Here is a 15,059-nt window from a genome sequence, read left to right as displayed (position 1 = left end):
TTCTTGTTATCTGAGTTGAAAATGATGATTACCAAATATACATATAGCCAGTGGAAGCTGCTATTGTGACTGTCCCAAATTAAAATACTAATTTGTCACATTCCATAGCAGGGCTAGTAGTATAGAAGTATACAGTTGTATTAGCAGAGATTAAGACAGCTAGCAGGCAAGAATCCGTGAAGACTTCAAGTATTTTAACGTAGTTTCCACAATTTGGAAAGGGTTTTCAGTTATCTGAAAGGTTAGTGACTGCAGCATAAGTGCACTGATAATTTTCAATAAAATTTATTTATTTTTTCTGTATTCTGCCCCAAACCAAAGATTGCACTAGCCCCTTTAGAAGGTTAGCTGGGAAGTTCAGATGCAATCATTCGATCATGTTAAATACCATTATTTTGACCACCTTCTGCTGTCAGTCTTTTGAGAAGAGGAAAAATTGAAACAGAATATGAGTTTATGACGTTTCATATTCTGCTGTTTAAGTCTAGCCTGGCAAATATCCACACAGTCCAGATTGGACATTGAGAGTCAGCAAACAATCTACTTTGGTTGTGAAGGTGAGGCTGAATTCTTATGTGCTTCATCTTTTTTTATTCCTGTTATACAAAGGATGAACTTACACAAGAAATCAGTAGAAGAATCAATCAAGTCATTGGTTCTGTATCCAAAAGATTTCAACAGGTAAAAAGTCTGTAAAATGAAATCTTTGTCAAAGGCTGAGGGTGGAAAAACTTGTTAGATGCTCTAAAATGATATGGGGCTGCTTATTGTTGAATGTAACAAAACTGCACTCTGATCTGTTCTTCTGTACTCTGAAGATTTAGAACAGTAATTTATTTCTGTAGGATAAAATACCTCATAATCTGCATAGACCAATATGAAACCTGGTGCCATAGGCCTGTATCTTAGCCAAGTTTGCTCTTCTACAGTGGAGGTCTAGGGTAGATACTGTCCTCAATCTACTTGCATAGATTATCTATCAGAAAACAATCCAGGTCACTTCATTGCACACATTACATTTTGTTTTGTTTTGTTTTGCTTCTTAATAAAAGTAGTTGGTAACTAATTACTCATGAAATAGACAGGCAGGTAGATTAGTTTTTGAAGTCAGAATGACTTCAGTGTGCTGAAGTGCACTAGAAAATCGAGGTACCAGCTTGTTTAAATGAAGCAAACACTGACAAATAGAAAAACCTTTTTAAGTATGGGTAGGACTAAGGGAAGATTCTTTCAAGAAACATGCTTAAAAATGATTGCAAAAACAAACAAACAACAACAAAAAAGCAAACAACAAAAAACCCATCCTGTTCACAATTTTATGTTTGACTTTTACACATCATTAAAAATTTTCCACTTGAAAGATGAGAAGTGTCAAATTAAACCATAACAGTCTGCAAGTACATAAATACTGAATCCGTATGTGCAGATACAACAAATACATTAAAAATACACAACTTCAGAAACTTGTAAAATCTGTGGTTGTTTTTGTTTTTATGGCCCAGGCTTAGTTTGTACGGGAAAGGAGAAGCCATTTTTCTCTGTCCATTATTTACCTCCTAAAAGAAAGAGAAGAGATACATGGTTTGGGGGTACTGTAAATACGGTAAGAAATTACTACATTCTAAACAAATCAAACGGCTTCTGTGCAGAACTAACTCACTAATCTGACTAGTCCTGTGAGGTGCCTCAAAATAGCAAAGCCTTTTCAGCCTGTTTCATTTTCATGACAGATTTTGTGCTTCAAATACCTTCCTATACTTCACACTTCACAGATTTTGCAGAACTTTGCACCTTCTTCAGGCATTGAAGAAGCAGGTACAATTCGTTCCCTTTTAGATATTTCTTGGCTTTAACTAGCTATTGAAGACAGATTCTGTAAACAGTGTGGGCATGAAGAAGGAAAAGGCTTAAAGAAGGCAGGGCAGGGAGGAAGAGAGTAATGGTTCTGGAAATGCTTCCTTGTATGATGACAGCAGCTTCCTTTCTGTAACTGCCATATTAATCATAAGATTTAATTTAATAAAGCCTTGATAGTATATGTGGAAAAATAAGGATTACATCATAACTTTTATTGCGGCACAAGAAGCAAGAACCTTAGCTTAGCTGGAAGGAGGGAGAGCAAAGTCTTGCTCTTCTTCTTTTGAAAGAAGAAAAAAAAAAGATTCTGGAGGTGAAAAGCCCTACTCTGTTTTAAGATAACACCTAAATTTGGAACTTTTCACATAGTATAATAGTGGTAGATTCAGATCCTGAACAGAGGAAGATTTAGGAACAGCTTAAAAACCAGCTTGTTAGAATGTTCTGATGCACACCACAGACTGCTTTTCTGACAGGGTTGCAGACTGTTACTTCACTACCAGCAGTTTTCTAAAGCTGCAAAAAAAATTTGGCTTTTGAATTGGCCAAATTCCATTTAATGTGAGTAACTCACACAGAAAATGGAATACCAGCCATTTTTATTCATTAATTAAATGAAAGACTTAATCAAAAAAATCTTATGTTATCTGCCTTGAAACATCGGAACTGTAGCAAGACGGTTAATACCAGTACTGGTGACAGTGTGATGTGTCACTGGTTCCTTTTTAGGGTAATTTTGACAAAATAAAGAAATCAGAATTATTAGAAGATTGGAAATTATTTTTTCTCTCCCTTCAGGGGGAATAAATTGAATCACTCTGCCAGCAGTTCTCATTTAATTTCTAAAAAGATTTGATGCCCTAAATTTTGTTGGTGAGCTGTGAATAATTTATGAACCTTATTTATCCTGTGCTTTCTCATGTAAATGGCCATCCGCCCACAGTTTCCTCTGAATTGGATTCTAACCGGATTATCCTTGTTCTTTCTAATTTATTGAGCTAGCATGTAATGTATTTATATAAAATTAGTAATTTAACTACTTCCTTGATGAAAAACATAGCTGCTGTAATTTAATTATGAGTTTTAATCAGGGGAAAAAAGAGCGACCTTTCTAAATGCTAAGGAGCTAGTTTTATTCCTTAGTATCTTTGTAAGATTACAAATCAATTTGATTTAATTAAGCCATATGTTGGAAATATGTTGTTGATCACTAAGTATTTATTTTCTAAAACCTTAAAAGAGCATTTAATAAATTAATTTTCAAAACAAAAAGGTTGTTTTCTTTGAGTAAATTTTGTTGGAAAGCTTAGCATCTGTTTCACAGAAAAAAAAAAAAAAAGGTTGGCTTTTTCTTTTGAAACATAGCTTCCTTGTTATTGTTGTTTAATATTTTTTAAAACCTCTGCAGGAGTGATATTTACTTTTTTAGCCATGTTAATGAGATAGCACAAAGCTTCTAGTCTTATGGAAATTTGTTGTAATATTCTAACAACCACCTTTTTATGGCACCCAGAAGTCTGTCACGTGAAGGTTGTTCTTTCATAGGATCTGAATTAATTTCAGGGTAAAGTGCTATCTTGTTTATTGCTCCTTTACTTATTCCTTCCCACCTCCTCCTAACTCTTACAGGACTATGCTTAGATTCAGAGTCACTGCAGCTAAAGTGAAATGGCAAGAAAGACTGTTCAAAGGGTTTTTTTGTTTGTTTGGTTTTGGTTTTTTTGTTTGTTTGTCTCTCTGTCTGTTTGTTTGTTTGTTCCCATATTCTCCTAGTGAATTTAGGAGCCAAACTCAACGCTTAAGAGTATTAGTTAAGGGGTTAAATTTTCCACCTGTCTTATCAACATAGAATGGTTTGTATTGGAAGGGACCTTAAAGATCATCATGTTTGATCCCCTACCATGGGCTGGGATACCCTCTGCTGGACTAGGTTGCTCAAAGCCCCATCCAACCTGGTCTTGGGCACTTCCAGGGGCATCCCATCCACAGCTTCTTAGAGCAACCTGTTCCAGTGCCTCACCACCATTAGAATAAATAATTTCTTCCTAGTACCTAATCTAAATGTACCTTTTTTTTTAAATTTGAAACCATTACCCCGTGTCCCCTTCACTGTACTGCCTGATAAAGAGTCTCTTCCCAGCTTTACTGTAGGCCCCATTTAGGTAATGGAAGGCCACTGTAAGGTCCCCCCAGACCCTTCTCTTCTTTAGGCTCAACAACCCCAACTCCCTCAGCCTGTCTTCATAGGAGAGGTGCTTCCTGCTCAGGGCTGTTCCCAACACATTCTCAGAGAAGGACTAGTGTGTTTACAAAATAATGTATTTAATTTGTAAAGTTAGTAATAGCAATTAAAAATAATGATGCTAACAACTGATTGAGTAATACCAATTAAAAATTTCAGGAAAACTGAGGAAATGTCTCCCTTCCCTCTTTCTGTTTCCATTTTTGCAGGCCTCTTCCTCACTTTTTTGTTTGTTTGTTTGTTTGTCTGGCACAGGAACTCTGTTGCATTCTCAGAAATTTTAATATTAACACTTCAAAGGACTGTGCCTGCTGCAGAGCACTGGAGGTTCTTTTTTTTTCTTTGTTGCCATTGCTAGGCAACATGCTAATGACTAATCATGCTCTATTTTGTTAGTAACGAATGAACAAGACTCCCACAAATGTCAGAAATGAATAAACAAATTTCCTCTATATCATTTTTAATAGGAAGAGTTGATGAGAATGGGTCAAAAACCTTGCTGAAAAAGAATACAAAGGGGAAGAGCTATTCATACAGGCAGGCAACTGGACAGCTGACATCTTCTTACTCATGCCTATGAAATTTGTAGATTATGTACTTCTAGTAAGGCATGGATGTCAATTGCTGGTAGGCACAGAAAACTACTAGCTTAGTAGAGTTGTAGTTAGAGTCCAACTAATATTCAGCTCATTGTGGTTTGCATTTTTTTAAAAATGTGTGTATGTGAAAGAAAGAAAGAAAGAAAGTGAACCCTCAAAATGAACCCTACATGAGGAAAAGATGCAAGTAGTTAGGGAATTTAGAACAGAGCAAATGCAGAAGCATTAATAAATGCAGTTTGTTGTGAAGAAAAAATAAGAGCCTGGAGAATCATCAATACTACAAAGCATCTCTATAAGATAGCCTCTATTATTTCCACTCCTCAGAAGCAGTCTGGTTAGATGATCTGTCACAAACTTATAGGTGTTTATGTTTGGCTTTGGAATCACATTCCTGACCATTGTGCCTAGCAGCCTTCCCTCTTCCCATTCCCATACTTAGAGAGGCATCATTGTTCTTATTTTATGTGTGGTGTAAGTCTACAAGGTTTGGAGGAAAAAGAAAGGGTGAAATAAGCACTTCCACAGTATATGTTCCTCCCACTTCTTTGCTTTGGGATACATCTCTGCTGAAGATTCCTGGTATTTTGTCTTTTGTGTTCTGGGAATCAGCAAATTTGTTGCTCTAATTTGATGGCCCTCACCTTTTCTGTTCAGGTTTATGTGCTGGCAGCCTGAGCAAAGAAAAAATCAGGCTTCACCCCTGGATGGCTTCAGGCAAAGTACTGCTAACCTGTGGACATCAAAACAATTTTTTCTACAGTGTCCAACAAGCCTTGGTTCAGATGAGGCAGGATCTAAAAGCTAAAGCTGTTGCTTCTTAAATTTATTCCTTATGCCAAAAGATCACTCCTCTTCTGCCTACATCCTTGGCTCCTTGAACATACTACAATATTCTTTTTTTTTTTTTCTTTGCTATTCATTATTGTTCCTTGTGTAGCTTTCTGTCTGAGAAAGTCCTCAGTAGATTGTTGTATGGCTTAGTGTGTCTGCCACTACATTTTACTGTTTCTCAAATGTTTTAGCAGATCTAGGGGGAATGGTATCTAGGGGGAATGGTGTATGAAATAAAATAACCAATGAAATAAACACTTCATTTGAAGTGCTTGTTAAATCATATACTGCACTACTTTGGCACTAATCCGAAGATATTTGAAGCACCACTATAGCTAGGCAGACACTGCTCGAGTTTTTTACTAAACAGATTTTTATATTTTGTTGCTTACTTTGCAGCAGTCATGAAATATTGTGCTTGTACTCAAGCTTTGTGTTTGTGCTGTGGCTTGTAATAAAATAAAACCAGAAACGTGTGACAAAAGCATGTGTGCTGAGGATTGAATTTCCATTTCTTAAAGGATTTCAGGGCACTAACGTTTGGCTTTGTGCTTATTAAGAACAAAAGAAACAAAAATTTAAGGGGAAGAATACTGGAGGAGATAAAGTATTTTTGACAGACTACGTTTAATCAAACTGGAAGCAAATGTACTTTTTCAGTATAATGTTATTCCATCCTTCATGTAATATATTATTAAAACAGGAAAAATGTCTAATCATAATCTATGTGAAGATTAAAACTCTATTAATGGATCAATACCCGTATCTTGTTCTCAAATAGCTGTCTTTGCCTTTACTTCTATTAAAACTTTGGATGCATGCTGTATAAGCTGTCCTTGGAGAACTCTATTTTAAAAGGTGCTTGCAAATGGCACATGTCCAGTGCTTCAGAAAATAGCAAAAATTAGAAGATATGCCTCAACTCTCAAGGAATGTGTTGGAGATAGCAACTGGCAAGCTGATTTTTAAAAGGTGGATGTAGGGGTGGGAGGCGGAGAGTAGTTTTTGTGTACAATATGCAACTGTAGCTAAACTTTGCCTGGATTAATTTTTCTTTTTCTGTTTTTTTTTTTTTTTTTCTTCTTCTTCTTTTCTTTAGCCTTGGAGAAATGAAATTTCACTGAAGCTGACCTTTTATGGAAATAATATAAACTTGGTATATTTTCTTTACCAAGGAACACCTGAGATAAAAAATGTGCAACCTGTTTGATATGGCTCTTGGTTCTTTAAAGTTATATGGGACACAAAAGGCTTTTATTTATTTTGGTGGTTCATTCTCCGAAAGTTGTTTCTGACTACTTAAATCAGTCTACTGAAAGGGAGTGTTTTGCAGTGAAGCTATCTGAGGTCATCTTGCAATATCGGTTAATTTACTAGTTTCACCATGTGAAACTTCTGTCTTCTGGACCAGACATACTGCAACATGCATTTGTGTTCCAAATGACAAGTTGTATGCCATGAGATGTCATGTTCTTAAATCTGGCATGGTCCTTCAACACAAGCAAAAAAGATCATTGCAATATGCTTCACAGACTTAAAGCTTAATGGTAAAGTGCTCTGCAATGCATTTTATTATAATAGCATAGTCAAAGTCAAACAGAAGGTAAGTGCTAGACGATGAGGAGGCTGTGAGGAATATTATCTGGGAAACCACCGTTGTGCTTAAGGAAGGCCACCAAAAACAGTGTTTTGTTTGTGACTTTCATCAGCTCGATAGGAGTTTGAAAATTTATTAGCTAACGAAACTTAGTGATAGAAGGATGCTCCTTGTTTCAATCAAATATCTGGCTGGAATCTACAGTCCTCTTACGAAACTCAGGTCTTATCCTGAGTGTTTGTTATATTTACAATTTCCTTTCAAGTTGGTAGCCAGGACTGCCAAAATCCAAGAAATCTTTCTGCTTCTTAGTTAAAGTTATTTTGTATGTTAAGATATACTATCTTAGCTGATAGTATTTCTCAACAGCTATTGTCTAGCCATCTCAAACTGAAAGCTAAGGCATAGAACAGTGATGTCAGTGTTCTGTAGTTGATATCAGACAGAGGTCATCATTGTTGTACCCTTAATCAGTGTGAATTACAGACCAAATCCAGGCTACTGTCTGTTGGCTGGCTGCCCTTTCCTTTGTGGAATATTGCAAATGACTGTTGGATAGCACTGGATATCCCTTTCTCTGGCTGCGACCTAGATGGCCCATGGGTCTGAACTATTGCTGCTACTCGATTAAGAGGAAGAAGGCGTAGGATGTACTGGGATTTTGAGGCGGTTCCAGGACAGTGAATCAGTCCTTATGGATAAGGGACTGAATTGCTCTTGTTCAACCCCTAAGCTGCAGATTTCACTTCAATATTTCAATTTTTCTTATTTGTATAAATAATTGCTTTAAAAAACAAACACATCAAAAAATAGATCTTTGGCACGTTTGTTGCACAAAAGGACGTAGTCGTGCAGTACTTTGTGCTTTCTTTCAATCTTAAAATAGAAATACTTATTTTTAGACACTCCCGTAGTAGCATTTCCTAGTAGATTCTCTTCCACTTGCCTGTCATTCTGCAAGCTCCCCTCTGTTAAAACATTTTTTTTCTTGTCTCTCTCTTTGTTATAGAATGCAATTGATAAGGAAGCTTCTGGTTTCCCTATTTGCTTTAGTGCTGAAACTGCATCTCAGAGAGTCTGTCAGGAGTTTACCAGCTTGGATATTATACTAAAACAGTATCTTCATTTAAAATGAATGATAAACCTGACACAGATGTTTACAGGATCCTTCTTCAATATGTTATCCACAGCTGGGAAAAAAAATGGAAAGACTAGGGAATGTGCAGAGACCAACAGGAAAAGCTTGGGCTGATGACAGCTTCTCAGGGCAGCACAGGGCAGCAGAATGAAGGATTGATGACTTGTTAAGAAGATGAATTTGGTAATAATTCAATGGTGGGAAAGAGTGTAAGGTGCACCGGAGCCAAGCCAGCTGCTTGCAGCTGACTTCAGCTGGCTCTTAGCCCAGAGCAGAGCAAAGGAGTGCTTGTCACTGTTAGCTTATATATGGTAAATAGAGTTCTACAGGTGTGACAAAAGAGATTCATAGTCAATCTGCTCATGCACAGAAGACTTTAAAAAGTAGCATTTTTTAGATAAAATATTTTCAGATTGAAGACTTCATAAAGAAATTTCCAAAGACTTATTTTCTCAGAATAGCTAGCACCTCAAGAGCTTGGATTTATGAAACCATGTGCTTAACTAGATACACCTTGGTCACTGAGCACACTGAAAAAGTTTCTTATTTCCCTGCAAGAAAGGAATAAAAGTTGATCACGTTTTAAAGACTCACGCAGTTTAGAATTTCTCATCACATGGCCAGGTAGATTTTTCAGATTTTTCTGGAAGCTTCTTTGTTGTAGCTGCATTCTCCTAAACAATTTGCTGCACAACAGTATATTTGGAGGAACTGCCTAATTATGTCTGAATTTCTAAACAATTGCTAAGCATCAGACTACTCCTTGCAACATGGTCAACTACTTAAAAACCCTAATGCTACTGGTCTCTCAAATGCACTCAGTGATTGTGCATGGAAAGGTGTTAAAAGTAAAGCTACAAAACCACCATGAAGGTAGACTGAATTTCCTTTTAGTGTTGATGCTGAAATTTGGGCTTTGTCTAGTTCATGTGGTAGTCTCATGCCCTTAGTTTCTTATTTTGCATGAGCCCAGGGAGATCTCCATCTGCACTTGCTAAGTGCAGCTTGCAGTGTTGCATGTTATTTCCACCGTTCCCGTTGCATTTCAGTGCAGTTGGAAATGCTTCAGCCATAAAGGGGAATGTGCTGCTCAGCCAAGCTGCTGGTAGGTGGCAATGTGCTGCCCAGAAAAGCATCTCCTGTTCAGAAAGCTAAGCAGCATTATCATCTGTCTGCCAATATTCTCCTCCTCACCTGCTATTCCACCTGATGATTTATTCCACCCCAAACCTGAGGGATGTAAACACACAAGGACAAAAAATAAGAATAATGAAGACTGCAAGTTTGTAGCAAAACAATAATTTCAATTACAAAAACAATGAAAAAATGTCATTTTCCTTCAGATTTTTACTATGAGTACTCCTCTTCTATGAAATAATAAACATGTTGGTCAAAACAACAGTGAGAAAGCAGAGTAATAGAATTAGGTTTGCAAGGAAGTGACACACTTTTATCCTGTGCTTTTCTATTCTTTGTTTAAATCAAATATCAGCAAGAACCTGCTTATAAAAAACAAATGATGTTGTTATCATCTGGAGGAAGAATGGACTTTATGGGTTTGGGCTTCAGTACTGAGCACTTGATACCACTTAGGGGAACATAGAATTTCCCTTTCCTTTAATCAGAAATTCACCTATGATTGCCCATGGTCTGATAACGGGACAACGCCATAAAGGTTATACAGCACTTCAATTCTCCCCAGGATCCTTGTGTGGTCAGTGGAGACAGAGGGCTGTCTAGAAACTAAACTAGAGCAGAAACTGTTTTCAGATACAATGCCAAAGGAGGATCTGCCCCCTCTCCTCTCTGCTGTCATGGATGTACTCAGCCTCACCTCCTCTTTCAATACCATTTGATTAAAAATGGGAAGTATTCTCCTGTTGTTTTTCTCCCTATATATATAAATTATGCACTGTCTTAAAGTTGTATCTATTAAGTTTAGTTATTTAGGTGTACTGAAGTTTTTAACTCTTGTGTTTTCATTTCTTTTTAAAAATTTAATGAGAAGTAATTTAATTGATAAGTGCTGCTGTATCACTGATGCACTGCTATGACACAAAGAGATTTGTTCAAATTAAGCTTAATGAGTTGGCATATTGAAAACTATTTATATATTTATTTAAAAGCTTCCTACAGTGTAACTCTGCAATTTATTGAGGAATCAATATTTTATTAATTTCAATACAGACCATCTTTTTGGTATGATAGGGCACGTATAACATCTTTTTTTTTTTTTTTTTTTTAAGACCATAGTTGAAATTTTTGTAGTTTTGTTCAAAGAGTGATTACATTTGAAGTTTACAGAGTAACACCTGGCACTACAACTGTTCTCATATCCATAAGGTTAGGTAAGGTTATTCTCCATTTGGCTAACTGAGATTAAGAGGACAGACTTATTTAAAGATTAACAGAAAAAAAGTTCTTTAGTCATTGTTTACTAAGGCAGATGCTGACCATATGTACCAGAAAGCAGTTAGACTGCAATCAACCTTTCAGAAACCAGGGTGTGGTTTTCACTAAAAGAATGAGAATTTTGCTTTTCAAGAGAACTAAGCTGGAGATGTAACAGGACAGAGCTCCTTTTTATTGTTAGGGTTGTTTTTGCTTTGTTGTTTGCTTTTAGTATTATTTGTGCTTTCCCTGGATAGTTTTCAGTGAACATGTTTCTTGACAATAAGCTACTTCACAGTCCAAGGAAGTATAAAAATATAGTCAAGTGAAATAGAAATCCATTCATTTCTACTAGTGGGCAGCATTAGAACTCACCTTTGTTAGTGTAATTCTGTTCATCTTTACTGCATGACTAAGGTCTGTCTTCTTTCGTAACCCCAGTTGTCAGCTGAGAATCAAGAAAATCATATTACTTTCCCTGAAATTCTCCAGAATCCTTGACAAAGAAAAGATTCTACAGTTTTAATGTTGCATTTGCTTTTCTCAATGTAATGCCACTTTATATTGGGTGTCAGAGAAGGGAATCTACACGTGTGTATCTGCTTTCACTTGTGATATGGCATGATGTAAGCTTATCAATACTGAATTAGCTTAAATACTGTTGTTTTAGAAGAAGAAAAAAAAAAGACCTAGTAATTTTATTTGTTTATTAAATGCTACTCTTGCATAAAATGATGTAATGGATCTCAATAGAAAGTTTTTCTAAAATGGGTCAAATGGCAAAATTTTTTGTCATGTGATCTCAATCATTAGAGCTAGTTAACACTGTGGTCTCTAATAAAAAGAGAGAGATTACATTTGAAAGTGCCTCAACACTTGAATTTTTTCTTTTTATTATTAAAACAAACAAACAAACAAAAAACCACCATTACCAAAGACTTTGGCAACAGTAATGATTAAATATTTGCTTCCTTCTTTGCTGTATCAAGACTCTATGGTCACATATTACTGTTGTATTTATGGAAGAAGAGCGATGAGATATCTACATAGAAAACATACTGGGCAAGTTACTGAAGCAGATCATTGCAGCTTACTTTGGGTATCAGATAAACTTGTGAACAGGCCAGTGTGGACTTACAGATTGTGAAACTAAGAACTACATGGGAATGTCCACATAGAGACTACAGAGTAGGTATCAAACCCAAACCACAAGCAAACTACTCTAGAAAAAATGCCAAGTCTCCATACAGAGAAATGAAATTGGGCCTGTATAGCACCCTACCACTCAGACATTGGTTCACTCCCTGGAGATGTAGCATAAATGTAGTCTTATTGCATGATTTCTGTTGGGTACTTTAATGGTACTGGGATTTATTAGATGTTGGGGTAGTTAATGTCGGACCCAACAGATTGCTTTGTGGTTGGATTATCATCAACTGTCTCTGACTGGCTTCCAAAGTATCCTAACCACTGTCTCCCTTTCTTTAGAGCTGTGTCATGTCTCTAAGTATTCTAAGCAGAGGGTTAACTCTGGCAATGTTCTATTTCATTGTGGTAATAATGAAATTTAAGCCCAGGTATTCTGTTTGATTTAATTTAATTTCTATGACATACATACGGGTTTCATGAGGTTACTGGATATAGCTAGTATACATGCGCAAAATGGTAACACAAGATTTTAAGAATGAAGACTAAGCAAACACTATTTTAAAAAATGTATTTCGAATGGGACAAACTCTATTAAAAAAAAAAAAAAAGTATTCAGAATGGATTTTGCAGCTCCAGAGATACAGCATGTACAGTTGAAGAACAGCTATCCTTCTGTCATACAGCCCCTGAAAGCACCACAATGCTGTCCTCATGTTTCTATTCAGACATGAGAATACAGGAATACTCTTCTGGAGGAACATCTCCATAGATAAAGTAACAGTTCATTGTGCTCAGGAATATGCAGCATTGTCCATGAAAAACTTAATGGGCACAATCAGCTTCTATAGTGTTTTCCAAGACCTGTTCATTTGGCTCTGAAAACTAGTTCAAAAGGATGAAGCTCAGGATATTCTGCTTCGGATTAATTTCTTGCATACATAAGCAGCTGGAATCTTAAAAATAGTTTTCATAATCTTCAGTGGATTTCTGGCTACACCAGCCAAATTCTACAAACTAACATTCAGTATGTGTAGAAAATAGGCTCATTTCATATGGAATAAATGGAATTTTAAGTCTTCACAATTATTACACTGATAAAAATTATGAAAGTGGCAGACTTTTCCTCACTTGGAGTAGTTGTTCTCTTTTTGACCAGCTTTTCTCTGTTTTACTTAAAAATTTCAGTTCTTCAAACTAGCCTTCTCTCTGTTCCCAAGCTACTCTTGCTCTATCTTCTGTTTTTGTAACTTAGTTTGAAACAATAGCTTCTTCTCTACTTAGTCATAACAGAATATTGCTGATGCATCATTATGGATGCATATCGTGTACCATGTGAACCTTAAAGAAGGTGTAGTTGGTGCACAGTGGCATGTCCTTCTGTGGGAAAGAACAGGTTCAGGGGAAGGTTTGTCAAGTTCCAGTTCTTGCTTACACCTAGATACTTAATGTAATTGGACTTTTCGTTATTGGCCAACACAGAACATCCACCTGTTTTTATGAACCAACAACAAATATGCCTTGTTTTTGTATTGGTGTTTGTTTTCACAGCTCTTCTAGATGCTTTTGTTATCTCTGATGTCTGGGCTTGTGCATCTACTACTGCTTAGCAAGTAAGTGCAGATATTGTACTTTATCTTGAGAAGCTGGGAACATCTAAGAATTTAGGGCTTTGTATCAAAGCCTCTGTCAGAAACACTCTTTTTCTCCTCTTCTTAGTCTGATCTCTTAGTAATAAGTATTGAAGACAAGAAGAACTACTGTGAGCCTAAGAGAAATTACTTTGTGTGCCATGAGGGAAAAAATTAAAGTCAGGGCATGTAATCTGCTCTGCTTTTAAAAATGACTAAGGGAGATGAGTGCTTCTTGACTTGAAATGAGCAGTCATGACACCTGGAAGGTAACAGAGATGTTAGGAATTCTGCTGACAACTTGGATAAATGTGCCAGAAACATTTTTTTATTTTTTTTTTAACTCAGAATGAATACTAATGATGGATGAATGGGAGAAGTGGGGACACAGTTCCTCTGGCTACTGTCAGCCTGTGCTTCAGTGAAACGTACAATAAGGCAGCGCTTGAACTGGTGACAAGATAATTAAATCTGTCAACTGCTTGTGATTGAGTTTATCAACAGGTCATTCACCTTTAGTTTCACCTCTCAGAAATGTTGGTGCATGATGTCACTTAGTTTGGTATATCCCCAGGATTTCAGCAAAAAGACACGCCCAAGTGACTGTTTTTCTTACCTTTCTGTTTCTTCAAATTCTTCCATGTCAGTGTGAGTAGAATAGATGTGATTGGAGGGACTCTGAGGTCAACAGGTTGAATCTGAGAAGAAAGAAAAAAGATGAAGGAAAGAAGGAAAAATGACTTTAAGTGTAATATTTGAAACAATAATGCAGTTTCATTATGTTCCTTTTCAAGACCAGTTCCTTTCAGTTTGGGACCACAGGATGCACTTCTGGGAAGTATGTTAACAACTTAAAAAGCTGTCAGCATAGTTGTCAGCAGAATTTGCACACTGATTAAGTAAGCAGATTTTTCTACCATGATGGTAGGGGTGCTGTAGTTACAAGTATTCCTTCCATTCCTCAGAAGCACACATTCTGACTTCTATATAATCAGACTAACTGATTTTTTGATACTTGCCTAAGGAAAAAGACCCAAGCAGAAAACCAACCACAAAAACAGTTCTCTTTTGAGAACTTGTAAACAGTGATTTTGTTCTATATAAGTATTATATTCATTCCTACCAAAAGGTCCATTGCCATGATCTAATATTTTTCCTTGTTTATTCTCATAACAGGGAAATTAAATTATTGTATAAATCAAAATGAACCAATGCTGAAACTCATACACAAACATAAGTTACCTCAGTGCAGGGAAAACTGTTGTTCTCTCGTACTGGAAGAAATTTAGTACTGTAGAAATGACTGTAAAATTATTTTGCCAAGACTTGATGAAATGTTCTTTTTCCTAGCTCGATCAACTTGTCACTTGCAGCAGAGCTTGGTAAACCATTCTCTACAGATCTGGAAAAAAAAGGAAAAAAAAAGAACAAATGTTGCATACCTTCAAACACAGCTAATTCTTCCATTAATGAAATCATCAATGAAAAAAAGATAATAATTGAAAGGACTCCCAGAGAGTCTTTTCAGGGTTTTCTGTCCTTTCATGAAAGTTCCTTATCCTCTTCAAAAATCTCTGAAAAATGGAAAAAATGGGGGTTGTTTTTTCATTGCCTTTTGTTTGTA

The 15,059-nt window shown here is 36.3% G+C and overlaps 1 long non-coding RNA gene across 1 annotated transcript; it reads right to left on the bottom strand.

The window, feature by feature from the left end:
• Positions 1-7,208: 7,208 nt before the first annotated feature.
• LOC140000582 (uncharacterized) lies at positions 7,209-14,815 on the bottom strand. The gene is made up of 4 exons (XR_011805627.1): positions 14,678-14,815; positions 14,052-14,133; positions 11,034-11,106; positions 7,209-9,497 (listed from the first exon to the last, which is right to left on the bottom strand). It is a non-coding gene; the product is annotated as an uncharacterized lncRNA (long non-coding RNA).
• Positions 14,816-15,059: the final 244 nt, after the last annotated feature.

This window comes from Anas platyrhynchos, chromosome W, assembly GCF_047663525.1.
Source record: "Anas platyrhynchos isolate ZD024472 breed Pekin duck chromosome W, IASCAAS_PekinDuck_T2T, whole genome shotgun sequence".
Taxonomy (NCBI): Eukaryota; Metazoa; Chordata; class Aves; order Anseriformes; family Anatidae; genus Anas; species Anas platyrhynchos.
The sequence above is the reverse complement of the archived record's forward strand: the minus strand, read 5'-3'. Positions and strand labels throughout refer to the sequence as shown.